The 22000-nt window shown below is 36.7% G+C and overlaps 1 long non-coding RNA gene across 1 annotated transcript; it reads left to right on the top strand.

Annotated features, from left to right (window-relative positions):
• Nucleotides 1-1339: 1339 nt before the first annotated feature.
• Nucleotides 1340-17643, top strand: LOC145503637 (uncharacterized). Its single transcript, XR_014051606.1, has 7 exons — nt 1340-1469; nt 5841-5997; nt 10005-10169; nt 12361-12462; nt 12657-12859; nt 13804-13944; nt 17547-17643. It is a non-coding gene; the product is annotated as an uncharacterized LOC145503637 (long non-coding RNA).
• The last annotated feature ends 4357 nt before the right edge of the window (nt 17644-22000 follow it).

Genomic DNA, 22000 nt, shown 5'->3' on the forward strand with positions numbered 1-22000 from the left:
GAAAAGGGAGAGTCAAAAGGGGAGAGAACAATCAAGCCAGTAATCACATCCCTAAGTAAACATGGGTACTGAAGATTAGATTCTTAAAGGTACAAAAGTGATAACAAATACCAAAAAGCAAAGATTAAAAATCTAGAGTAGAGGTTAGACTCTCAAAAATACAATATTAAAAAAAAAATCACAAAAATTATAGAATATATATATATATATATAGATAGATGAAATTTCCTTTAAAAATAGGGTCAGTTTTGCAAGGTAATAGAATTGATGCTTTTGAACTGTGGTGTTGGAGAAGACTCTTGAGAGTCCCTTGGACTGCAAGGAGATCCAACGAGTCCATCCTAAAGGAGATCAGCACTGGGTGTTCATTGGAAGGACTGATGTTGAGGCTGAAACTCCAATACTTTGGCCATCTCATGCGAAGGAGTGACTCATTGGAGAAGACCCTGATACTGGGAAGGATTGGGGGCAGGAGGAGAAGGGGACGACAGAGGATGAGATGGCTGGATGGCATTACCAACTCGATGGACATGAGTTTGGGTAGACTCCAGGAGTTGGTGATGGACAGGTCGGGTCACAAAGAGTCGGACACGACTGAGCAACTGAACTGAACTGAATAGGTTTTAAAAATGAAAATTGAAAGAGTAATAAAGAACTTAAAAATAAATAAATAAATAAATAAATAAATAATGATAATAGTAAAATATATCTTGGAATTTCTCTGGAGCTGTTGAGAGCCGTGTGGGGTCAGTTCAGTTTCAGATAGTTCCTTGTCCCAGCTTATACTTCTTCTGAAGATCTAAGGGCCCCTTCTGATGTAGTCAGTGGTAACTACCAGCTTTTAATCTGTTGCACCTGTCACTTCCAAAGTGGTTCCCTCTTCTTTGTTTATTTTGGCTTCCTCTGTTTGCAAGTCTCTTCAGTATCTAATTTCTGCCCTGATACAAGGAGGCAAAGGTGGTCATTTACTTAGCCTCACTTGTTCAATTGTGCTATAGAGAGGGAGGAACACTGCAAACAAATATCACTGGCATGTGTGGGGAGTGCTTGAAGTGTCTGGGCCACACTGGGTTTGCCCCAACTCACGTCATGTGTGCTTTCCCGGTCTACACTGCTCAGGCTCCAGGTTGCTCTGCAGGGGAAGTGTCTAAAGCGGGCCCTGGGTTGTGTCCACTTCCCAGGTCTAAGCCACTCAGGTTCAGGTTCTCAGGGACTCCACAAAGGCACTGGTTGGGCCTGTGTTTTGTGCCTTTCCCAGGTCCAAGCAGGTCAGGTGACCAAGTGCTTTGTGAGCGCACTATCCCAGGTTCACGTTGCATCTTATCACCTCCCCAGTCCCAGTCGCTTGGTTTTCTGGGTGCGCCGCAAGAGTACTGTCTCAGGTTTGCGGTGTGTCTCCTCTGGGGAGCTGATCTCTGACTGTGAACCTCATGGCGGATGTCAACCGTCCATAATCCCAGGAAGACTTGGTTAGCAACTGGGAACCTGCTCACAGTTTGGTGGAAGATGCCTCTTGCTTTCTGGCTTTGGCTGCCACCTGCCTCCTCTCTGCCTCCAGCGGGGGGAGGGGCCAGTCCACAGCCCACCAGCTCTCCTCTGGTATTCACTCAGTCTTTTGTTCTGTGAGCAGGCCAGGTTGTGCCTGAGAGCTTTTCGTGGGCAAGTTCTCTCTCTCTCTCTTTTTTTCTCTCTGGCTATTCCACAGTTTGGGTTGCTATCTCACGTTAGCTCCCTCAGATTGTCCTCAGGGCATTCAGGCCCTGTCCTTACCCAAAGCATGCAGCCTGCACCTCCCTGTTCAGCCCCCACTCACTGCTGGTGGACACGAGCATCTGGGTTACTTCTCCACAGGGAGTTGCGATTAGGCGCATAATCTGTGGGTTTGTTTTTCTTCCCCCTCCCAGTTATGTTGCCCTCTGAGTTTCCAAAACTCCCCACAGACCCACCAGTGAGAAGATTTCCTGGTGTTTGGAAACTTCTCCTCCTTCACAACCCCCTCCCCAGGACAGGTCTCCATCCTTAACTCTTTTGTCTCTCTGTTTATCTTTTATATTTTGTTCCACCTCCTTTCAAAGAGAATGGGCTGCCTTTCTGGGTGTCTGCTGTCCTCTGCCAGCATTCAGAATTTGCTTTGTGGAATTTGTTCAGCGTTCAAATGATCTTTCAATGAATTTGTGGGGGAGAAAGTGGTCTCCCTGTCCTATACCTTCGCCATCTTAGCGGCATCATACATTTTTAAGAGATCGCATGAGACCAGTGGACAGAGATTATTAAGCCTGAGAAATCTGCAGACAGTATCCAAGTATCATGTCTTCAGATCAAAGCCCTCACAAGCTTATTAACAAATTCATCTCAGTAATGTTCAACTGTCATGAGATTTCCATTTTCTTGGTTACAAAGTGCCTTAAAAATATCCCTTCTAAAGTGATACTTTCCTGGAGACTTCTCCAACTGAATAACAGTTGTTATATTACATTTGGAAAATTCTTAGCATCTGTGTAATTGTCTCAAAGGTAAGAAAATTATGAATGGGGTTACTCCTGGTCACACCAGTCCCAGGATTACCTCTAGCATATCAAGCCCAGTTTTCAAAACCTGAAGTCAACTGTCTGGTAATTCTGTGGATGTCAAGCATATTTAAATCACTATGCAATTTAAACTGGGTGCAATCAACTTTCTAAGGAATGCAAACCATCTGTCTTAAATGAAAGATGAGAACAGAAACCTCTATACATTTCTTTTCACAACTGGCCTGCTTTTCTGATTATTTAGAATGCTGGGTGATGCACTCAAGAATTACAGTTGGAGAATGTACAGGGTGGGTAAGCTGATAAAGCATCTGTTATTTTCCTTGCATTATAAAAAATGTACCACCTATAAAATTATCTTAAAGTCCTCTCTTTGATTATTGTAGTTATAGGCCTAATGTTCAACAATTCTCCATCTGGTAATCTTTAGCTACTTTTTGTTTAAAGCCCAATTGTCAAAAAGAAATGTGATGCAACCAAAATAGCAGTGCCCTTAGGTTTAAACTGAAACTGGATAATTAATAATTTACATATATATTTATTTTAATAAAATTTTTACATATTCAGAAAATAATAGAGAATATTATACTTTGGCCACCTGATGAGAAGAGACAACTCACCAGAAAAGACTCTATGCTGGGAAAGATAGAGGGCAGGAAGAGAAGGGGATGATAGAGGCTGAGAAGTTGGATGGCATCACAGACTCAGTGGACATGAATTTGAGCAAACTTCAGGAGTTAGTGAAGGACAGGGAAGACTGACTACAGTCCATGGGGTCGCAAAGAGTCAGACATGACTTAGCGACCAAACAGCAATTATAGTAAAGTCCATATACTATTTTACAGATTCTCTCAAATGTTTTGAAGTCAAACATGACAGATATTTTTAAAACACTTTAATTTTCCCGTCAGATCCAAATATCATTCCTCCCTAGAGGTAGCCATTATTATAAAAGTGATGTGTGTCTTTGCAGTAAATATTTTCATAGTATGCTACATTTGTATATATCCATAAACAAAATTTATTGTTGTCTGGCATGTCATTGACTCTGCATTAAATCTATCTTGCTGTATATATCACCTTAGACTGTTTCTATTTATTCCAACATAAGTATTTGATATTTATTATTTAATTCAGTTGCTCTGTTTTTTATATCCTATGAATATATCATAAGACATTATAGATCCTTCTATTGATAAAATTTTATATCAATCAGCTGTTCAGTTTAGTCGCTCAGTCATGTCCAACTCTTTGTGATCCCATGAACTGCAGCATGCCAGGCCTCCTTGTCCATCACCAACTCCTGGACTCCACCTAAACCCATGTTCATTGAGTCGGTGATGCCATACAGCCATCTCATCCTCTGTTGTCCCCTTCTCTTCCTGCCCTCAATCTTTCCCAGCATCAGGATCTTTTCAAATGAGTCAGCTCTTCACATCAGGGGGCCAAAGTATTGGAGTTTCAGCTTCAACATCACTCCTACCAATGAACCTAGGACTGATCTCCTTTAGAATGGACTAGTTGGATCTCCTTGCAGTCCAAGGGACTCTCAAGAGTCTTCTCCAACACCACAGTTTAAAAGTATCAATTCTTTGGTGCTCAGCTTTCTTTATAGCCCAACTCTCACATCCATACATGAGTAATTACAAATAATTATTTGATTATATTTTACTTGTGCAAGTAAAAAGGCTTTATGTGTTAAATTCTGAGGTGATGTTTTTATCTGCAGATTAACTTGATATTGCAATTTTTGTCTCCAAAGTCATTGTACCAGTTTGGTTCAGTTCAGTCACTCAGTTGTGTTCAACTCTTCACGACCCCATGGACTGCAGCACGCCAAGCTTCCCTGTCAATCACCAACTCCCTGAGGTTGCTCAAACCCATGTCCATCAAATTTAAAACTATCAACAATTTCTGCAAGCTATAATTTCCCTAAATCCTTGCACACTCTAAGATTTTTCCATATCTTTTTGAATTAAATTGATAAATTCTACAGGGATTCCTGTTGAGGCTGTGATTAAAATAGCATTGAATTTTTAGATTAACTTGTAGGAAAATATATAATGTTGGATATTAATGAGAAAGTCATTTCTGTCTTTTTTTCCCCTTCTTTTCTTAAAAGGTACAGATGCTATGTCTTATCATTAGTTTGTTTTTTCTTTAAGGGAGTAAGTAAACACTTTATTAGAGAAATTTCCTCCTATTCATAGTTTAGCACAAAATTTTAAATTATTTTTAAGTATGAATTAGTTTGAATCTAATGGAATACTATTTATTTTTCCATCAAATTAATTTTATCCATTACTATGTAATATAGCAATTATATCTTAAATGAGTTTTGAATTTTACTGAGTACTGTTTTTCCTCTATCAAATTAGGCTTTTATCTGTTGCTTTGTTGTGCTGTGCTATGCTTAGCCGCTCAGTTGTGTCCAACTCTTCGTGACCCCGTGTACTGTAGCCCACCAGGCTCCTCTATGAGGATTCTACAGACAAGAATACTGGAGTGGGTTGCCATGTCCTCCTCCAGGGGATCTTCCCAACCCAGGGGTCTAATCCAAGTCTCCCACATTGCAGGCAGATTCTTTACCATCTGAGCCACCAGGGAAGCCCATGAATACTGGCGTGGTTATCCTATCCTTTCTTCAGGGAATCTTCCCAACCCAGGAATTAAACCAGGGTCTCCTACATTGCAGGTGGATACTTTACTGGCTGAGCTACCAGGGAAGCCCATTACTTTGCTAATACAGTTTAATTACATTATATGATTTATTAGGCTACTTTCCTTACTATGTTATATAATGAACTGCGTTGGTTGATCCTAGGATAAATTCAATTTATCCCACCCATTTATAGTAAAGTGCAGTGCTAATTGTGTTTGTAAATAATTTATTTAGGAAATTTGTTATTGTTATATTTGCTTACAGTTTTCTTAGGTTATCCTCACACATTTATTAAGATTGTCTAACCTCACATAGCGATTTAGATACATATCCTTTTCTTTCTTTTCTGAAACCATTTGTATTTGAAAGAAATGTATGCTCTTGAAAGTTTATGAAAACTGATCTATAAAACCATCTTTTGTTTTCTCTTCTTTCTCTAGTTGCTTTATATGTAAGGTTAGGTTTTCTATTTGAGATTTTTCTTTTTTCTAAAGTAAGATTGTATCACTATGAGCTTCACTCTTAGGACTGTTTTTGGTCTATGGCCACATTACCCTGAATATCTCCAATCTGAACTGATCTCAGAAGGTAAGGAGGGTCAGAACTGGTTAGTACTTGAATTGGAGAACTATTTTTGTTGTGTCCCATAGGTTTGGAGACCCAGTTTCAATCTAAAAGATCCTCTGAAGAAGGAAATAGCAATCCACTCCAGTATTCTTGCCCGGAGAATTCCATGGACAGGAGATCCTGGTGGGCTACAGTCCATGGAGTTGCAAAGTGTTGGACACAACTGAGCGACTAACACACGTAAGTTTGTATCCTCATGTTTTCATTTTCATTTTTTCTCTCAGTATCTTTTGACTACTTTTTTATTTCTTCAGTGATCAATTGGTTGTTTGATAGCATATTGTTTAGCCTCCATGTGTTTGTTTTCTGTAGATTTTTTTTTTTTTCCTTAGAGTTCATTTCTAATTGCATAGCATTCTGGTTAGAAGAGATGCTTGATACGATGTCAATTTTCTTAAATTTACCAAGGCTTATTTTGTGCTCTAGTATGTCATCTATCCTGAAGAATGTTCCATGTGCCCTTGAAAAGAATGTGTACTCTGTTGCATTCAGGTGGAAATGCTCTGTAAAAATCAATTAAATCCATCTGGTCTAATGCATTTTTTAAGGTCTGTGTTTCCTTACTGCTTTTTTTTTGCCTGAATGAACTATTCATTGATGTAAATATGGCATTAAATCTTCCTACAATTATTGTGTTACTGTCAATTTCTACTTTTATGTTCACTAATACTTGCCCTACCTATTTAGATGCTCTTGTGTTAGGTGCATATATATTTACAGTTATTATATCTTCTTATCATATTGATCCCTCTGTTATTATCTAGTGCCCTTTATCTCTTGTAAGAACCTTTAAAGTCTATTTTGTCTGATATAAGTATTGCTATTTTGATTTTCTTTTGAATTCCATTTGCATGAAATGCCTTTTTCCAGCCCCTCACTTTTCTTTTGTATGTGTCTCTAGATCTTAAGTGAGTCTTTTCTAGGCAGGATAAATACAGATCTTGTTTTAGTATCAATCTAGCCAGCATGTATCATTTGGTGAGAGCATTTAATCTGTTTACATTTGAGGTAATTAGTGTCAGCCACTAAGAGATTTCAAGCAGATGAATACTCCCTGATATGTCTTCCAACACTGTCTATATTCTATGGTGAGACACAATCACCCCTATCTCCTTTGAAGACCCTCAAAAACCAGCAGGTAGTTCTGACCTAGGTTCCCATGAATTTACTGCTTTTGACCTTGGTTCTGGTGCATGTGAGACTTTGTGTTCATCCTTTAAGAGTGAAATCTCTTATCTCCCCAAGTCTTATGAAGCTCTTGCAACTAAGCCCTGATGGCCTTCAAAGCCAAATGCTCTGGAGGCTCATCTTCTTGGTGTCAGACTCTCATGGCTCAGAACTCTTACTCCTACGGGAGAACCTCCAAAATGTACTTATTCTCCAATTTAGAAGTCACCCACCTAGGGGATATGGGATTTGATTATATCATGAGTCCATGTCTCCTACCCATCACATTGTGACTTCTTTTTAATATCTTTAATTGTAGAAGATATTTTCTGGTAGATTCCTGTTTTGTTTTTAATTGATTGCTCTTTGTGGACAGTTGTGATTTGAGTGTGCTTGTGAGAGGAACTGAGCTCAGGGTCTTTTTACTCTGCCATTGTGTCAGTTCTATTTTTGATTCTTTTAAATAGCAAGTCCTTTTAATATGTATCACCTTTCTAATTTGTTCCATTCTTTATCATGAATGAAATATATTTTCTATCTCACTACATTAAAATATATAATATAAAATTAAAATTTTCTTCTAGTCTCTGATGTATTTATTTTTCAAAGTTTCTGATTATAAGATTTGTTTTAGCCTCTACATTTCATGTTAACATCTTTGTTCAAATGCCTGGTGGGTTCTTTATTTTTAACTCTTTTTTTCATTTACATACAATAAAGAGAATAATTTTTTAAAACAGGGAAAACAGTAGTAGGCAATGTCTTTCTGATTGACAGGCTTAAATGACAGGCTTAATTATACAGTGGGCAATGAGTTGGGTCCCAACCACTTTCTTAGAGGACCACTAAGTCTAAGATGAATAGCCATTTACTTTTGGAATGACAATTTACTCCTTGAGTCCTCCTCCAAATTCTATGGGTGAATGGTATGGGAATGCAGTTTTAGATTAAAGTGGTGATAGTTTTGGAAGCTTAGCTGACATTATTCTGTAAATTAAGATGAGAAATGTTGACTTATACCTAATATCTAACTTATAATCTTCACTTGTGAATGTGCCTATGAAAATACTAGCAGTAGAGTGGAAGATATATCTAATATTTTTTTCAAGTTTTATATAAACTTGATTTAGTTACACAAGTCACTGAAACATCATGCTGTTTTGTTTTATGTCATAACTATAGCTAGTGAATGAAGTTATACTAGTTATCTCCTGTTTTTATAAGCCATACTTAACTTAGTATGATTAATATTAATTATAAATTTAAATTAAATACAAAAAATGTCCAATCTTTATGGAAAAACTATCATGAGTGTATTGTATAAATGAATATGACTGTAATATTGACCATGTAGAAAATATAGGCTTGACTTCTTTATCCCTCCCATCCATTATTCCACAAACTAAGGAAAACTTTACTTTGAGACCATAGTTCCCCTAGTGTGAAATTTGCTCAGTCGTATCCAACTCTTTGTGTCCCCATGGACTATACAGTCCATGGATTCCTCCAGATCAGACTACTGGAGTGGGTAGCCATTCCCTTCTCCAGATGATCTTCCCAACTCAGGGACTGAACCCAGGTCTCCCACATTGCAGGTGGATTCTTTACCAGTTAAGCCACCAGGGAAGCCCATAGATTCCATAGGCAGCTCTTCTGTATAATCAGTCTTTGCTATTATATCTACTGCAGTTTGGAGGCAATCTTCCCAGATAGGCATTCTTTCAGCTGTTTTTTTCATTTATCACTAGTACCTACTCTTCATCTGTCATTCTGGGTTTAGAGTCTCTCCATGTTCTTGCACATAGAGAAACCTTCAGGGTCTGGTCTGGGTTATGATGCCCAACTTGCCTATATACTTTTTATTTCCCAGAAACTTGTCAATTCTTGAATTCACTGATATCTTCTCTTCCCAGCATTATCACAATTATGAATGTATTTTAACTTTTTAAATTTTCCTTTCAGTTCAATTTTTGACCAATGGTGGAAGAAAGGTATGGCTCTGCTCATTTTCCCACCCTAAACTGGAAGCCTTAACAGAAAATATTTTACACAATGCTTTAGTAAAACTAATGGATGCCTTCCTGCGATGTTTATAAAGCCCTCCTCTACTGGAAGGTCATACAGTCATAATATTTTTTGCTTCTTTTAATATTTTTACTTTTAACATTTAAATGCAAAATATATTTGAAAAATAAAATCTAAGAGGTGCGAATCTAAGTTTTGGTTTGTGCTTAGTCGCTCAGCTGTCTTACTCTTTGCGACCCAATGGACTGTAGTCTGCCAGTATCCTCTGTCCATGGGGATTCTCTAGGCAAGAATACTGGAGTGGGTTGCCATGCCCTTCTCCAAAGGGGTCTTCCCAACCCAAGGATCAAACCCACATTGCAGGCAGATTCTTTACCAGCTGAGCCACCAGGGAAGTCCAAATAGAAAAAAAAACTGTTCCAAGATCTTTTAAAGCTTTCTCACATTAACTACCTTTCTCACATTAACAACCTTTCTCACATTAAATAGATAATCATCTTTTAAACATAATCCAGTCAGTTTCAGACTCTTCTGCAAAGCCTAATTTTTCTCTTCTTCTTGTATCATATTTCAATTACTTTGCCTTTATTATGTGTATTAATAATTGACACAGCCTCAGTTCAGACTTCTTGAGACAATGCATAGATATCTTTCTCATAGGTGTTTTTCCCTGCAATGTTCACATATTCTATATTGCATGGCAGGCTGATTTGTACACTTAAAAGAAACTGTTTAAAGAAGTAGAGTGATAAAAAGGATCTTAGATAGCACCCAAATACAACTGCAGTCTTTCAGTGGGGAGGAGGCTGGATATCAGAAGGTGATGTGACTTAGAATATCCCAGGCAGTTACTAAATCCATGAACACGTGACTCCACTACATGTAATCTATCCATTACTTTATTCAGTATGACCTATTAACCACTGTCCTCCAAGTGTGACCTAAAACCTTGAAAGAGATTATCTCCTAAGTATGTCTCTCTGTTTCTTTTCAAGCACTTAAAGAAAATGCAAAAAGATTGAAGGCCCATTGTTCAAATCACTTTCACTAAACATAAACTCTAAAGGAAAAAAAAAGCCAAGAGACTAACAGATATGAATTTACATGTTGAATTCCTTGAGTTAGTGATCAAGCAGAGAACATTAAGGATCATTTAGCAGGTAATATTTTTCATTCAACTCACTGAAAATAATTGACAGCTCTAACTAATGGGATTGTTTAGAACCTCCTGAGCCTTTTCTCCAACTGTACAAATAGCACTTTTATGAATTGAAAACTTAGGGGTGAGTGGTGGGCAAAGGATAATTTTCAATTTATAACAAAAATAACACAGAATTCTTCAAAGGGAAGTCACTTTAATTATCATTTTTACCTAAAAATGGTAAATTTGGTTGGACTATAAACTTACTTCCAGTTGATGTCAGCCTCCAAACAAATGGGTTTATCCTCTCCATCACATGGAATCTGCATGTTGTTATTGTGTGTGTGTTTAATTATTCAGTCATGTCTGACTCTTTGCAACCCCATGAACTATAGCCTGCCAGGCTCCTCTGTTCATGGGGATTCTCCAGGCAAGAATACTGGAGTGGGTTGCCATGCCCTTCTCCAGATGATCTTCCCAACCCAGGGATAGAACTCAGGTCTCCCACATTGCAAGCGGATTCTTTACCTGACCCTAGGTTATTACATTACTGGGGCAAAAAATTGCACTATTTGACTTTCATTGTGTTTTTAAATAAATTGTGATTGCATTTTATTTCATCAGCTAGGAGATGCCACCAACCATTCGAAACATCACTACTTTATTTATTGCTAAGACAAAGAAAAAAAAAGCTTTTAATAAAACTTCCATATGTCATCAACTTTAGGACGCATCTAAAATTCAGATAAATTAGGATCTAAAAATTGATGAAAATGTTACAACAGAAAAATAAACCTTTTGAAAGCCAACATAACCCTTTTATTATTGATGAAGCTGTTAATACTGAACCCCAGTAATAGCAGACTCCTACCCAGCAGAGCTAGGTGCTGCAGGCCTCTGAAAGAAGCAGTCCTATGTCATGGGAGGATAGAATAGAATATGTACTTCCTGTAGGAATTTAACTTGTAATAGGAAAGAGGGAGAAATGAGTGGTGCTAAGCACACCTAATTTCTCCTCTCCAGCTTATCAAATGGATAAGTCATTCTACTTCCTTTAAGACCCAGTGAGAAGGAAGCATATGGCTGTTCCTGAGTTCCTCCTTGGGAAAGAAATCATGAATCATGAGGTAGTGGGGAAGAAACGTCACTTTTATAATTGATATATGCAACACAATAGGAAAAATACCTGTTTTTTGGTTTTTTATTTTTTTCCTTTGGGATTGCTCAATTGGGCTCATCCTCAATTCACCCTGAAAAGTTGATTGAAAAATTTTTGAGACATTCCAAGCTTGTTTTGTACAGTAAAAAACAAAATTCAACTTCTGGGAGAAATATGTGAAAGAATATGAGAAATAAAAGATGCAGTGCTCTCATAATAAACAAAAGGAAATGTATACTGCTCCAAAATGGGAAAGTGACAGAGACAAAGTGGCACTGATTTCTAAGAACAAAACTGGAACAAGAAACTCAGTCTATTCTCCTAAATGGTTGACACTACCCAGGCTCCCAGTGTTTTCCAAATCAAGAAGAATTTAAAACATCCTTTTATGTTTTATGCATCCATTTTTATGCACTTCATTTTCCAAGTGTCCCTAATTATCTGTCCATAAGAAAAGCATTGCTTCACAAGCACCACAGAGAACTTGAGAATGGAGGACAGAAATCCAGCTTAGCTGGTATTTCCTTTCTGCATTGCTTTGCATTTACCCTCGCTTGTTTGCATTAGCCTCTCATCCCTTAGATCTCAGTTGTTCTTTTGCCCAAATGTATTTTATTGGAATTTCATGCTTATTGGAGCTTAATGCTTGTCTACTGATTCTTTACCTGGTTCCTATACCATTTTGAATTCTAAAAAGCAGTATAAATAACACTTTATAAGGATTGAAAACTCCTTCAACTTAAGAACCAATAGAGGAGGGTTTTATACTAGTCCATAATCTTATCTGTAAAAGGAAGGTGTTAGGCACTAGAGACTTTTGAGATTTCTTACATTTTATTACCCTTTGCTTTTTTGTTTCTATGGTGAATATTATTTCAGAACTTCATGGCCAACACTATAGAGAACACAAATAGCCAATCATCCAATTATATCCATTGGGCTCAAATTCCTAGAAACTTGAAATCAATTTATAAAATTAAAGTAAAAAAACATAAAATTTCTAATTTTCCCAGCAAGAATACTGAAGCAGGTTGCTATTTCCTCCTTTAAGGGATCTTCCTGACCCAGGGATCGAACTAGCATCTCCTGTGTCTCCTGCATTCCAGGTGGATTCTTCACTGCTGAGCCATCGGCGAAGCCCCAGCAGCACTCAGTAAGGCATTGTTATCATTAAACTTGTATCACTTGGGTAGTTAAAGTCTATTCATCCACAGAGTCAAGCTCAAAGTCAATTCTTAAATTAAGTTTGATCTGTTCAACTGTTCTCAGTAATAGTACTTATTACTTTTGGTTTTACATTTGTTTTTTATGATTATTTGATGAATGCCTATCTCTCCTACTTTTTAGGCCAAGAAAATAAACTGAATATGCTTTTAGCTCAAAAAATACTTGCTCAATTTAGTCAAAGTAAAATACAAATAATGTCAATATTCAAAGAACTTGCCACCTCCTGTCTACCTGTAACACCTCTTCTACCTTAGCTCCACTCTTCATTCTTGTTGCCTCTACTCCAATGCAAAGAGCCATCAGCTGGTCCTTGGACATAGCAGGTAAGCTTATATCATAGGATATTTCCACTGGTTCCTCCCATAGATCTTAGTTTAGATCCCTTCCTCCAGATTTCCAAATTGTATACTCCTTAAACTTCTTGGGAATTATTCAAATGTCACCTTCTCAGTGAGGGCTCCAAATAGTCACCTTATTGTAAAATGGAACCTAAAGAATAATTGACTTTATATACAATATATGCCTGATACTTAGTTCTATTAATATTGCAAAACACCTTCCCGTTTTATCACTCTTCGCTAACCTCTATGTGAGGTTAATTTTATGTGATAAATTGCCTAAATCATATGATACCAAAATATTTGGCTAACATTATTTCTGAATGTGACTGTGAGAGTATTTCCATATGATATTTAGCATTTGATTCAGTAGACTGAGTACATCAGATTGCCCACCCCTATGTGGGTGGCATTATCTAATCTGTTGAGGATTTACATAGAATAAGAAAGTGAAGAAAGGGGAGTTTGTTCTCTTTGCCCAATTCTTGGGGTGGGACATTGATCTTCTCCTGCCCTTGTTCTGGGACATATACCATCAATTCTCTCACTTTTCTTGGGTCTTAAACCACTTGACTTGGACTGTAACTTATAATATCCAGCTTTTTTGGTCTCCTGTTTGCAAACAGCAGATCATGGGACTTCTCAGCTTCACAATCACATGAGCCAATACTCTGTAATAAATCAATCTCTTCATAAATCTATTTATCTATAGCTATATCTATGTATTGACCTATACTCTATTGGTTCTCTCTTACTCTAGAGAACCCTAACTTACCCTGTCATCATATAAAAACCTGCAACCTATGAAAGGCAGTTGGAAGAGTAAATCTGAAAATGTACCAGATGAGCCCATGAGACAATGCTAGCATTTAGAGACTCACCTTGTCCTTAACTCTCATTCAAAGTTCTTTATTATTTGTGTAATATAGCTCCCACCTTTGAAATATGGAAACAAACAAAACGCTCAATATCTACAGACATCCTAAAGGATTTTTGGGGGATCATCTTTATATTAAGCATCAAATGGGAAGATGATGATAATAATACATAAAAAGAATGGAAAGTAAAAGGTAATAAGAAAAGAAAAAAGACAGATTATGCCAAAGGTATACTTCATCAGTAGTGAAGGATACTAAGATTTTATTAACAGTACCTAATTCTGAAGTACTGATGGGCCAAAGATTAGCACTGAATTGTTTCCAGACAATATTAATAATCCTATCAAGTGACAAAAATGAAATTGGAAGAAATAAATAAGTGGCAACATAATATATACTATTTTCATGGCTTGAAAAACTCAATATTGTTGCCATATCATTTCTCTAAAAAATTACCTGTAAATAAGACATATTCCCAGTCAAAAAAAAAGAAAAAATCCCAGTCAAAATCTCAGAAGAAAGTCTTATAGATATTTAGAAGCAAATTGTAAAATTAACATAGAAAAGTAAAGAAAGTAAAATAGCCAAAGCATTTGAAATAAGTAGAATAAAGCTGCAGGCACATGATATCTTCAAGATTTACTATAAAATTAGGTAGAACATCAATAGCATGAGCTGTGAAAATAAAAAACATGATACATCAGAATTCATCCGAATTTAAAATTTTAGTCTGTAGAAGACACTCTTAAGAGGAACAAGCACAAATAAAACTAAAAAATAAGAAACCAAAAGGTTAATAGAATGGGTAAAAATCAAGATTTATAGTTAGAAACACATGAAATGATCCTGAAATATTTTAAAGCACCAAAAAGTAGGAAAATTATTTTAAAAACTTTAAAAAGCTTGTTGATAGAGTATGTCAAAAGGGCAGAGGAACCAACTGAGAGAGCTCCCAATGGCCAAAGCTGAGAAAAATTTTAGTAACAAAATAAATCAAGTAGTATTGTATTATAATCCAAAATATAAGATTCATGATATCCATGTACCCATGCTAAAATAGACAAATGATTGAACAAATTAATAAATGGTAAAGGAGAGGAAACTCTCATTTAGAAAAATTCCATTTAATGTATGTAGATGCTCTGACCTCACAGAGTGTGTTCTTAGTTGTGTCCGCCTCTTTGCAACCTCATGGACTGTAGCCCACCAGTCTCTGTCCATGGGATTTCCCAGGCAAGACTACTGGAATGGGTTGCCATTTCCTTCTCCAGGGGTCCTCCTGAACCATGGATCAAACTCACATCTCCTCTGTCTCCTGTACTGCAGGAAGATTCTTTCTGGGCTGAGCCATCAGGGAATCCCCCCCTGACCTCATGGAGGCGAACATATTTTCCCACTTCTTACGTTTGGGCTGTGAATAGTGACTTCCTTCCAAGGAATACAGCGTAGAAAGGCAGAGTGTGGTAGAATAACTTTACAATGAAGAAGAATGACAAATACAACCTTAGCTAGATGACCAAGATCAACATCTCTAGTCATGATAAAGGTGAGAGCATGAACACTTGATATGATTTGATGAAATCACATTTCCTTTGTCATCTTCCTCCCTAAAACCCATTGGCCCAGACTCATCATAAGCAAAATATCAGACAAATTCCGGTAGAGGAACATCTTACAAAGTAACCTGACCAGCATCTCCCAAACTGTTAAGATCATCAATTACAGGGTCTTTTCCAGTGAGTCAGCTCTTCACATCAGGTGGCCAAAGTATTGGAGTTTCAGTTTCAACATCAGTCCTTAATTATTAGGAAAGTGTAAATTAAAATCATAGTAAGATACTGCTATATGCCTGTTAGAATAGCAAAAAGAGAAGAAACAGCATCAGAAGAAAAGAGAAGGATGAAGGGAATGAGATAGGATGGCACAAGATGGAATGAAAAGAAAATAGAAGGGAAAGGAAAGGAAGAAAAAACTGACAGTATCAAAAACTACTGTCCAATTGGACGGTACAAACAACAACATTTCAGTTAGTGGTGGAGCAACTGGAATTTTCATACATTATTCATGAGAAAGCAAAATAGCACAGTCACTCTGGCTATTTGCAGTTTCTTATAAAATTAAAAAATACTTTTACCATATGATTCAAGAATCAAATCCAGCTACTGAATCAAAAGATAGAAAAATTCACATTTGCACAGAAAACTGAATATAAGAATTTGCACCAGCATTATACATAATTGGTAAAAACTGGAAACAACTGGAATACCCTTCAATTGGTGATGATGTCATGTCTGTACAAAAATACTACTCAGTAGTAAAAGGAAAATATTATTGATACACACACCAACATGGGTAAATTAATTGCATGCTACTAAATGGAATAAGACAAAATAGAAAGGCTACATAATGTGGAGAGAAATGTTGATTACAATGGGGCATCACAGGATAATTTTGGGGATTGGTGAAACAGTCCTATATTTTGATTGTGTGGTAGTAGTTGTACAATTTTGCACATTTACAAAACCACATGCCAAGAAAATTTATGCTTATGTTACACAAATTAAAAGCTAAACAACAAAGACAAAAGAATACTGGAAGCTAAACAACAAAGACAAAAGAATACTGGAGTTTTGCAATTATGATAGCTCCCATTTGTTTTACTCAAAGATGAGCACAGCTTAGAAATAGAATGGCCTCAATGTGAATAAATCAACAAACCTCCGAACACCGTATTTCCTTGAAATGCAACCATCTCACTTTTTAACACAAAGATGGACTGTGGACACATTAGGAACTCATAACATTGCATATTTAATAAATTTATTGTTTGAATTAATATCTGAACTTCTGAGAAACTATAGAACAACAATCTCTTTTTGATGTTTCTATTATTAGGCATTTGAAAAATATGTCTGAATGGAAGAAAAGTTGTGAATACTCTAATTTATTTACTACCTTGTACAAGTACATTGGACTCTGACATTCCTGTTAATGTGACCACATTAAAACACGTGCTTAAGTAAATACCACATTGTGCTAATTTTCCTCATTCTTATTTCTTCTATGGATATTTCTCCCTGAGCTGATGCAGAAACAATATTTAACATCTTTATCTTTCAGAAAAATATTAAATAATATCTGTTAGATTTCCCAACACTATACAGAGTGCCATCAACAACTTCACTGAATTTTAGTTCTTTTCCAAATGCAAAATCTTGAAAATCCAATTAGAATTGGAGATTATGCCACATTGATCTCAATTATGAGAGGTAAAACTGTAATAAGACTTTTCAATTAACCAGAAAATGAGGCCTAGTGAACTCAGAAATCACTCAGTTTATCAAGGAAGATGGAGATTTATTACCAATCAACCTAAAATTTGCAAGATGATTGGATGGGTTTAAAAAAAAAAAAAAAAGACCCTAATTCGTTCTGAGATTCTTTACTTGGTCCTGGAACACTCTCGGATTTCCTACCTGCTTATATAGATATTGCAGTTCTCAGGAGGGACTGTGGATACCTCTAGGGTATATGCTAATTCCTCTAGTGGATTCTGGCTCTGTGCCAGAGAAGGTTAGTTATTCAGAATACCCCTCTCTCCTCTTTTTCCTTGTCAAATGAACACAAATTTTAGATGAACTGCTGACTACCTGACAGAATGGTTGTGTTTCCCAGTCTTCTTTGCAGATAGTCATGAACTTAGGACTAATTTAGAATAATAGATTGTGAGTTTCCTCAGGGAAGCAGTTTGAAACAAGTTGACATATCCTTTCTGTTCTCCCCCTTCCTGATAGCTGGATTCCGGACTTGATGACTACAAGGAATCGTGGACTATGAGGAGGAAGCTGACTAAATACCACAGGCCAATAAAATAAAAATTGTCAGCAGAAATTTTCTGTGAGAGTCCAGGTATTTTGGGGTTTACAGACCTTCCTGTCTTTGTATCTCTTCAGTCGGCCCTGTAATACCTAAGACCCTTTAGAGAGTATGTAGATAATGGGATGGCTATGTACCAATAAAACTTAACTGACATATGAATAGAACTGCAGACAATGGTTTGTTGACCTCTGAAACAGAAGGTTGATTGCTGACGTAGCAGAATGTCATCTGAGTCCCAGACTTAGCACTATAACTTTTTATAAGGGAAAATACATTTGTCTATTGCTAAAGACACCTTTTTTCTGGTCTTCTATTTGGTCAAAATTAATCCTAACTGGGAGTGTAAAATGATTTAGCCATGTGGAAAATAGTTTGGCAGTTTCTCAAGAAGTAAAACAATTACCATATAACTCAGCAATTTCACTTCCAGGTATGCACCAAAAAGAATTGAAAATGAGACTCAAACCAATATTCATACACAGTGTACACACATGTCCATCAGTGTAAAAACTGATAAACAAAATGTGGTATATATGCACAACGGACAATTATTATTATGGTTGAATAATAATAATATTATAGTTGATCAAGCAACCATAAAAACAAATGAAGTACTGACACACATTACAGTGTGTGTTCACCTCAGAAACATTATTCTAAGGGAGAAAGGCCAGACACAGAAAATCACGTTATGCAATTCCATTTATATAAAATGTCCAGAATAGGTAAATCCATAAAAACCAAAAATATGTTGATGTTTTCTAGGGATTGGAGAAAGGGAGAGAATGGGGAGTTTCATGGGTTGGGAGGTTATGTTTTAGAGTGATGGAGATGTTTCAGAGCTACATAAAGTTGGTGCCACAGATTTGGTCATTTTAAAATTGACTTTAAAAACTTTAAAATCAACCTTAATTAAGAACTTAAAAAAACTTTAATTCATTTAAATTGTCCCTCTAAAATGGTTAATTTAATGTAGTATGAATTTTACCTCAATTTTAAAAAAAGAATGAATTTTAACTAATACACTCCTCCTTTTTTATATGACCGGTAAGTGTTCTCACATCAGAATTGTTTTAATTATGTTTAGTTATTTTAAACAAGGCTGTTTCATGTAACTGTAATTTATAATCTTGTATCCTCTCTCTTCAATATCTTACTTACCATGAATGCCTGAAACATATGTGTTCTCTACTATCCAGGTCAATAATGTCCTACTGGATATCATATATATCCTTTCAACAATACTATCCTACTTTCTTCAGGTAAAATCATATGGTTCTTCCTTTTCACACTGAGCTATCATTACATTTTAACATGATACTTTTCACATTAAACTAGGAACTCACAATAGCAAGAAGAATGGATTTCTGAATAAATCGATGTATTTCTGAGGTCTGTGGCTAAGCAGAATATTATTTGCTGAACTGATGAGTGAAGTTATGCACCCATAAACACTCTTGTGTTGTTTTGCTACATACAGACTAAGCTAAATAGAAGAAATCTGGTTGCTAACAATTGTTGTTAGGAATGGCCTAAATGAGTCTTATGGGAACAAGGACATTTAATCTTTGTTATCAGGCATGGAATTTACTTGAAACTGCTATTGTCTTCTGCCTGCTATGTTTTTTACTTTCTTCTGATAACAGTGCCTTATTTTTCCATTGAAAATGACAATCACTTTCATTTCCTGTGAGTGATCACACCATCGTGATTATCTGGGTCGTGAAGATCTTTTTTGTACAGTCCTTCTGTGTATTCTTGCTACCTCTTCTTAATATTTTCTGCTTCTGTTAGGTCCATACCATTTCTGTCCTTTATTGAGCACATCTTTGCATGAAATATTCCCTCGGTATCTCTAATTTTCTTGAAGAGATCTCTAGTCTTTCCAATTCTATTGTTCTCCTCTATTTCTTTGCACCGATCACTAAGGAAGGCTTTCTTATCTCTTCTTGCTATTCTTTGGAACTCTGCATTCAAATGGGTATATCTTTCCTTTTCTCCTTTGCTTTTGGCTTCTCTTCTTTTCACAGCTATTTGTAAGGCCTCCTCAGACAGACATTTTGCTTTTCTGCCTTTCTTTTTCTTGGGGGTGATCTTGATCCCTGTCTCCTGTACAATGTCCCAAACCTCCGTCCACAGTTCTTCAGGCACTCTGTTCATCAGATCTACTCCCTTAAACCTATTTCTCACTTCCACTGTATAATCATAAGGGATTTGACTTAGGTCATACCTGAATGGTCTAGTGGTTTTCCCCACTTTCTTCAATTTAAGTCTGAATTTACCAATAAGGAGTTCATGATCTGAGCCACAGTCAGCTCCCAGTCTTGTTTTTGCTGACTGTATAGAGCTTCTCCATCTTTGGTTGCAAAGAATATAATCAGTTTGATTTTGGTGTTGACCATCTGGTGATGTCCATGTGTAGAGTCTTCTCTTGTGTTTTTGGAAGAGGGTGTTTGCTATGACCATTGCATTCTCTTGTCAGAACTCTGTTAGCCTTTGCCCTGCTTCAGTCTGTACTCCAAGGCCAAATTTGCCAGTTACTCCAGGTATTTCTTGACTTCCTACTTTTGCTTTCCAGCACAACAGCAATAGCTTAGAGAAAATAATAATAGTCTGTTGGTGAGACAAGCCATGACCAACATAATTTCAATAAGATTAAAAGTCAAAGCCTAAATCAGAAAGGTACTATATTGTCACCATGCTTATTTAACTTATATGCAGAGTACATCATGAGAAACACTGGGCTGGATGAAGCACAAGCTGGAATCAAGATTGCCAGGAGAAATATCAATAACTTCAGATATGCAAATAACACCACCCTTATGGCATAAAATGAAGAAGAACTAAAGAGCCTCTTGATGAAAGTGAAAGAGGAGATTGAAAAAGTTGGCTTAAAGCTCAACTTTCAGAAAACTAAGATCATGGCATCTGGTCCCATCACTTCATGGCAAATAGATGGAGAAACAGTGCAAATAGTGGCAGACTTTACTTTTTTGGGCTCCAAAATCACTGCAGATGGTGACTGCAGCCATGAAATAAAAAAGATGCTTACTCCTTGGAAGGAAAGTTATGACCAACATAGACAGCATATTAGCAAGCAGAGACATTACTTTGCCAACAAAGGTCCATCTAGTCAAGGCTATGGTTTTTCTAGTAGTCATGTATGGATGTGAGAGTTGGACTATAAAGAACGCTGAGCACCAAATAATTGATGCTTTTGTACTGTAGTGTTGGAGAAGAGTCTTGAGAGTCCTTTCGACTGCAAGGAGATCCAACCAGTCCATCCAAAAGGAAATCAGTCCTGAATGTTCATTGGAAGGACTGATGTTGAAGCTGAAACTCCAATACTTTGGCCACCTGATGAGAAGAGCTGACACATTTGAAAAGACCCTGATGCTGGGAAAGATTGAAGGCAGGAGTAGAAGGGGACTACAGAGGATGAGATGGTTGGATGACATCACTGACTCAATGGAGATGGGTTTGTGTAGACTCTGGAAGTTGGTGATGGACAGGGAGGCCTGGTATGCTGCAGTCCATGGAGTCACAAAGAGTCGGACACAACTGAGCAACTGAACTGAACTGAACTGATTGCTGTTGTGAGATTGTATCCGAATGTCTATGCCAGAATAACTTCCCTAAGTGTAGCTTCATCAGTATAACAAGTATCTTTCTTAAATATTTTCACTGCTTCCCCCTTACCCATAAAACAAAAACTTTTTAAGATTTTTTTTAATTTCTCTCACCTCCTCTGTTTTTTGTATCAAATTAAATGCTTCACATATGGCAAAATTTAATTCTTCACCAATAATCGTTTTTTATTCTTTCTTTTTCTTTTCTTTCATTTTCTTTTTTTTTCCCACCAATAATCTTAAAGGAGAAAAAACAGTATACTAAAACCTCAAATAGAACTGGGATGCTTAAAACATTCCACAGAAGGTATCCAACTTCTTTTGAGTAGGTTGTGTGCTTTCTCTATGATCTATGTCTTAGAATTTTGACCTTATGCTTTTGAAAGTGGCCACGTTTTATTTACATTTCAATTTCCCCAGCTGTAAAATGATATAATATTTCCTCTCTGACAATTACTCTTGCTTTTCTTCTAACACTCAACATTCACTCTAACCTCTAGTTCTTTGTGAAGGCATTCATTCTCCCATTTCAGGAAGCATTCAAGGATCCGTTATCTCTCCTTGGTTTCATTATAATCTCTGTCTTTAACTCCATCATATGAGTTCCCACATTGTAGTTGCTACTAATTTATTTCTCTAACTTCTCCCCAAATTTGAATGTAGGAAATCTGTCTTTTATCTCTGTTTTCATCCTAAATAATACAGTTGCTGGTAATAGGTATATGTTGAATGAAGGCCCA

The sequence above is a fragment of the Giraffa tippelskirchi genome, chromosome 4, assembly GCF_054371585.1.
Source record: "Giraffa tippelskirchi isolate mGirTip1 chromosome 4, T2T-mGirTip1v1.2.pri, whole genome shotgun sequence".
Taxonomy (NCBI): Eukaryota; Metazoa; Chordata; class Mammalia; order Artiodactyla; family Giraffidae; genus Giraffa; species Giraffa tippelskirchi.